This window comes from Nematolebias whitei, chromosome 6 (assembly GCF_014905685.2).
Source record: "Nematolebias whitei isolate Nwh7 chromosome 6, NemWhi1, whole genome shotgun sequence".
NCBI lineage: Eukaryota > Metazoa > Chordata > Actinopteri > Cyprinodontiformes > Rivulidae > Nematolebias > Nematolebias whitei.
Genome location: NC_056503.1, coordinates 49394568 through 49401291, shown reverse-complemented (window position 1 = coordinate 49401291; position 6724 = coordinate 49394568). Strand labels below are relative to the sequence as shown.

The 6724-nt window shown below is 43.1% G+C and overlaps 1 protein-coding gene across 1 annotated transcript in view; it reads right to left on the bottom strand.

Moving 5' to 3' along the window:
• Nucleotides 1-5114, bottom strand: part of clip3 (CAP-GLY domain containing linker protein 3) — a gene marked incomplete in the record, with an annotated part of 16871 nt that extends 11757 nt beyond the window's left edge. Inside the window, 1 exon segment of the mRNA XM_037677743.1 lies at nt 5016-5114.
• Between the last annotated feature and the right edge of the window lie 1610 nt (nt 5115-6724).

Below are 6724 nucleotides of genomic sequence, written 5' to 3'. Positions count from 1 at the left end.
CATGTATGAGGACAGCAGGTCATGTATGAAGACATCAGGACATGTTAGACTGGTACAGGACATGAATGAGGACAGCAGGACATGTATGAGGACAGCAGGACAGTGGTGAGATGTGCTGTAGGAGTGACAGATAGCTTCAAGGTAGAGGTGGGAGTGCATCAAGGATCGTCTCTGAGCCCCTTCTTGTTTGCTCTGGTGATGGACCGACTAACAGATGAGGTCAGACAGGAATCCCCGTGGACTATGATGTTTGCAGATGACGTTGTGATCTGTGGTGAGAACATAGAACTTGGAGAAGTGCAGGTATGCACTTGAAAAAAGAGGAATGAAAGTCAGCCGTAGTAAGACTGAGTCCATGTGTGTGAATGAGAGGGAGGAGGTGGAATTGTTCTAGAATTGTTCTAGAATTGTTCTAGAATTGTTCTAGAACTGTGCCGCTCCAGGTGGCTGCATGTTGGAGCAGCTCTGTTACTTCCATTCTGAGATTTTGCTTTTGGAAACTTTTATTCCTGTTTTTCTGGATGTAAATCACATTTTTTGGATGATTGTTTCTTCTGGTATCAGATGCTGTGCAGCTGGAAGGATTTTTACTGAAACTTTTTTAGTTTTGGACTTTTGTTATGATGCGTAACCATGGCAAAAAGGCAGTTTTCTACAACCAACAGCAGCTGATTAACATCTCAAAAGCTCAAATAATATCTTAACCACAGCCACAAATCTCAAATGAGTTGAAAAGGATGTTCTGTGGACGCATTCTCATCTACCTGCCAGCTGTGCTCGAGTGTCTGACCACTGAGATCCTGGAACTAGCAGGAAACACGGCTCATGACAGCGGAAGGACAGGATCGTCCCTCAGCACCTACAGTTGGCTGTCCACAGTGACGAGGAGCTCTGCAGACGAGGAGTGACCATCGCTCTGGGAGGAGTTCTGCTCGGCATTCGGGCGGTCCTACAGCCCGAGGGAACCGAGAGGCCAGCCGAGTCTGGGTGTACTGATCGGATGGCATCTGCAGCCAGTTTCTTAGGATCCACTGTGGGATGGACCTTTACAAGAGATCCTTCCTGTCTACAGCCATCAGCATCTATAACATCTTTAATGAAATGAGGACAATGAGTTACAACAACAAATAATTTCCCTTTGGGATTAATAAAGTATTTTTGAATTGAATTGAACTGAACAGTGACACAAAGTCACAAAGGTGCAGGACTTCAAGGACTTGGGGTCCACTGTCCAGGAAAATGGGGAATCTGGTAAAGAGGTGAAGAAGAGAGTCCAGGCAGGATGGAGTGGATGGAGAAAAGTTTCAGGAGTGATTTGCGACAAAAGGGTGTCAGCAAAAGTCAAAGGAAAAGTTTACAAGACAGTGGTGAGACCAGCTATGTTGTATGGTCTGGAGACAGAGACATGGACAAAAAGACAGGAGACAGAACTGGAAGTGTCAGAAATGAAGATGTTGAGGACATGGAGTTAGTTGGAGTGAGGACAGAGGACAGAGTGAGATAGAGGAGGAGGACTCGCTGTGGTGATCCCTGAAGAGGGAAAGTCTTAAAGAAGAAGAAGAACCAGAAGAACAAGAAGAAAAACAAGAAGAAGAAGAAAATTTCAGCCCATCTGAACTCAGTCTGATGTAGCAAGACAACCGGCTCAGCGTTGTGACGTGTGCTATTACTTTTACTGGCATTTCAAGTTACCATGGCGACATAATTTGCAAAGATGCCATTTCTCTAGTTGAAAAACACAGACGGAACTCCTAACAGTTTCTAACTGCCACAGTGAGGTCACATGATCTAAAGGGGAGTGGTCTCTGCACAAAAGTCAGAAAGTCATCGAACAACCTCTTCCTACCGCCACATCTTTTAAGATATGCTTATACATTATATATCAAAACGTAGGCATTTTTGTCGACTTTCCACCAGTATGTCTGGTTTGGAGAGGGCGTTATGAAGGAGCTACGTTTTTTCATGAGGTGCTTAGACGGCAGAGTGCTACCATTTCATCTCCTGTTTCCCCATTTTAATTTTGCCAACTATTTGTTCTGATTGCATTGTGAGAAGGGTTTTTAACTTGTCATATCTCTGACATATGGTGCTGTAAAAATGTGAAAATTCACGAGTGTGAACCAGTCTCTTGTCTCAACCATGCTTCAAGAAGTTCTTCAAAAGACCTTACGGTATCTACACATTGCAGGTTTGTTTGAAGCAACATTTTGCCACATTAGCCACTTTTTCTCAATCATCTGTTCTATCTGGGCGGTTAAGATCTGGATTCAGTTCAGGAGGGCTTTTAACTCTGCAGAGTTACTGTTTCCGGCATCTGTGTCAATCATAGTTCACTCCCTCAGTAGCTGATGCAGCTTTTGACACCTGGGTCTTGAGGGAAGTACATTCACTGTGCGTTGATGGTAGATTTGCATCTTTTGAGCAGCTGATACAGAAGTTTAGTCACAGTTTTTTAGATATCTGCAGCTGAGACATTCTGTGAGATTTAACTGACTGTTTTCCTTTGTACCCCTCTAAACATTATGTGGTTAAGATTTTAGAATGCAGGTCTGATAAGGAGGCCCTCAGCAAGATCTATACACTGCTCAGTTCATATCATGAGTCCATCTTGGACTCTCTTAAACTGAAATGTGAAACAGACCTGGAGGAATTCATATCAAACTCAGTCTGGAGAAGGATCATTAAGAACATTTACTCATCCTCAATCTGTCTGAGACATGCTGTGATTCAATTCAAAGTGGTGCACCGGCTGCTCTGGTCCAAGTTGTCCAAGATCAAAACCAACATGGACCCCACATGCAATCGTTGCAAACAAACTCCAGTTACACTCCAGCATACATTCTGGACCGGTCCCAAACTGCAGACCTTCTGGCAATCTATTTTTGACACCTCTGGGACATGTGGCAAAACTGTTCACCCATCACCATTCATCTCACTGTTTGGGGTGCTCCCTGTGGAGACGTCCTTCAGCAAGTACGAGAAGGATGTGATTGCTTCTGGCTCTCTCCTGGTCACATGACTTGTTTTGTGCAGTTGGAAGGACCCACATCCCCCACAATATGTACATTGGATAAGAGAAGTGATGGATCATATGCATTTGGAAAAAATAAGATCTACCCTGAAGGGTTCTGTTCAAAGATTTTGGGACACGTGGCAGACTTTTATGTTGTATGTGGAAAACATGTCAGTGCCTGTGTTATTGATTTATGTATGTGTGACTGATCCAGTGTGGGAGCTTGTTCTTTGTTCTATGTTTTTTCTTTCATTGTTGTTGTTGTTGTTGTTGTTGTATGCCCATAAACAAAAAATTTATAAAAAAAACTTTGTTTAAAAAAAATATATATATGTAGATGGTCTGTCTGTTAGCAACATACCTCATGATCAGCTTGTTGGATTTGTTTGAAACTCACAGAAAATAATCATTTAATGTTGGGAGCCATTTTGATTCAATATGGCTGCCACAGCTAAATTTAAATGGCTTCAACTCAGCTATTTTTACACATACAGAGCATACACATTTGGTGAGGTTATAGCTGAGAACGTTCCCTGAATCCAACTCGAAAATCCAAGATGGCCTCTGGCTTAAAAGAAAAGTGATTATAAGTCCTCAAATAATTTTTTACCATAATGAGCAGAAATTTGTTAAAGTGGAAGCTGAGAGAGAACCCAACGCATGGTACTGTCAAATCACATATTTTAAATGGCTGCCACGTGGCATCAGAGTTTCTCCAGAACTTTCTAGTTTTAATCAACATCAGCTTCAGATGAGTCAGATTTGTTGTGGAGGACAATAAAGATGAATAGATTCAGTTTTATCACCGAACAGCAGAATGTTAAAAAATCCTGACCCACCATGTTCACAGCTGGATTTAATAAAAAAATAAAATATTTTAGCCTTGGTTCCTGCAGAATCCTCCACAGTCCCTGCTCTCTTAGAAACTTTTCGTTTTAAACATCTTCAATGTTAATTTTCTGTGCGAATAACAAAAACACGTAAAATTTCTTATCCTCGTGTTAAAACACATTTTAATCTCATCGTTAAAAAACGATTTCTGCAAATTAACAAAAACTGAGAACATTTTTAGCAAACATCAGATTATTTTAACTTTGTCTCTTAAAATTAATCTTATAATTAATCTATTTAATATTAAAATAAATAATGAAAAAAAAAAGCGCATAGTGTGTTAGTGTTGGTCATTTAAGTGTCAGGGATAGATAATGAATAAACAGGGCCCTGGTAAAGACCTGGGTCAGATCTGGATCAGACCTGGGTCAGACCTGGATCAGACCTGGGTCAGACCTGGATCAGACCTGGGTCAGACCTGGATCAGACCTGGGTCAGACCTGGATCAGACCTGGATCAGACCTGGATCAGACCTGGATCAGACCTGGGTCAGACCTGGATCAGACCTGGATCAGACCTGGGTCAGGCTGGAAACCATCAAACCAACATTTGATGATCATCACTGCTGGTTTTTCTCTGATGAATGAATGAAAGATTCTGATGGAAGCAGCAGGATGAGGCGGCCATGGCATCCTCCTCTTCCTCCTCCTCCTCCTCTTCCTCCTCCTCCTCAGCCTCCATTTTACAACCAACAGAAACACCGAAATAATCCGATCAAATCCACCAGAACGAGCCTGTTAGGGTCTGCAGAGTCCACTACAGCCCACACTGATGCTCCTGAAACAGAACATCAGGTCTGAACCGGATCCGCTCCGGTTTCCAGCTCTGACCCAAACTGCGCAGCAAACGGAGAAAAACGCCCCGCGGAGAGACAATGGAAACACACGCACGCGCGCCAAAAGACGTGATTTCTGCTTTCAGCCACACACGCAGCAGGACGGAGGGTTTTTACATATAAAATAAAATAACAGGTGTAACAGGGAGTCCGTGAACGCAGCACAGAAACAGCAGAATTCTCTTAAATCTTTCTTCATCCGTCATCATCATCCTCACAACAACAAACAAACAAACAAACAAACACATCTGAGAGAGAAACAGCAGGTTCATTTACCTGTAAACAAGCCGCTGATGATGATGATGGTCTGTGATGATGCTCCTCTACGATGCTCGGCACAAACAGCTCTGACGCAGCTGCTCCTCCTCCTCCTCCTCCTCCTCCTCCTCCTCCGCTCTGTGTGAACCTCTCTCCACCCTCCTCTCTCCACCCCCCCCTCTCCATGCCTCCTGACTGCTGCAGCATCGATCCAAACTGTAAAATCCAGATTAATTCAATGAAATCTTTGTAAATCAATCAAACTGTGTGGGTTTATATCGGATCATTACATTAACATTATTATTATTATTATTATTATTATTAACATTATTATTTTTTTATTATTCTAAGGGGCTCAGTGTTGTCTGGTACTCTGAAATGTGATTTATTCAGTGAGTTTGTCAAACCTTGAAATGACACGTCATGAAGTTTCTCCTGAACTGGACCAAACGATGCTGTTTGAAAGACCCCAGTTGTTTCTCGGGTCTTCTGAGGAGACGTAATTCTGGACTGCTGGTCTGCACTCAGTGTAAACAAAGCACTGAATGGACGCCTGAGACCTACAGCAGGCTGCTTGGAGGCCGTGCACGTAAACAAACATGGTGGAATCACACGAGAGATGTTTATGTGGAGACATCAGAGTGACAATGATGGATTCATAAAGATGTTCTGATGTTCCTCCTAAATATCAGTGTTTGAAAACAGCTCATTGGGGCTCTTGGTTGTGGTTCTTCTCGAATCCAGCAGGTGGATGTGACACAACGCTGCTCAGCGCCTAGAAGGTAGAACCCAGCCAGACGGTTCTGGTCATTACAGATGCCTTCAGTGGAGTTCTTGTTCAGCTCGGCAGGTCTAGACTCAGCAGTTTATCTACATCTACAGGTCAAAGGTCACATTTTTACACAGCGCTCATCCCTGCCACCGGTTTGGTCTCAGGGGCAGCAGCTTGAACAACTTGTATCAATGGTAACATGTTACAAAATGATAAATTACTGGATTTCTACCCCTTCAGGAGTTGGACCCCTCCAGGGCTGCTCGTTGTCACAGATTCTGTTCATAACTTTTATGGACAGAATTTTTCGGTGCAGCCCGGGGGCAGAGGGAGTCCAGTTCGGTGGCCTCAGGATTCATCTCTGCTCTTTGCAGATGATGTGGTCCTGTTGGCGTCACCGTGCCGTGATCTTCAGCTCTCACTGGAACGGTTCGCAGCCGATGAGAATCAGCACCTCCAGATCTGAGGCCATGGTCCTCAGTCGGAAAAGGGTGGATTGCTCTCTTTTGTGTAAAAACTATAAGGTCTTTTGAAGAAATGCTTCAAGCTTGAGTGACACGAGAGATTGGTTCACACTCGTGTTCATTCAACCTTTATTTAGACATGTAGATCCCATTGAGCCTCGAGGACTCATTTACAAGAGAGACCTGATTTCAACAAAGAATGATGACAACGATGGACAGTTATAAAAAGACAGGATCTGCTTCTGAAAAAGAAACCCACTTTAACTTTCAGTTTCTTTACCAAGTTTTCCACATGGAGCTTAAAAGAGAGATGTGAGTCGACCAAGATATCCAAATATTTATAGGAATCAACAAACTCAATGGGGACACCATCTGAGGATAAAATCAGAGGAAGAACTGCTGGGACCAACTTCCTATTTGAAAAAAACATCCCTTTGGTTTTGTCGGCATTTAGGACAAGTTTGAGGCGAAACAAATCAGTCTGGATGATG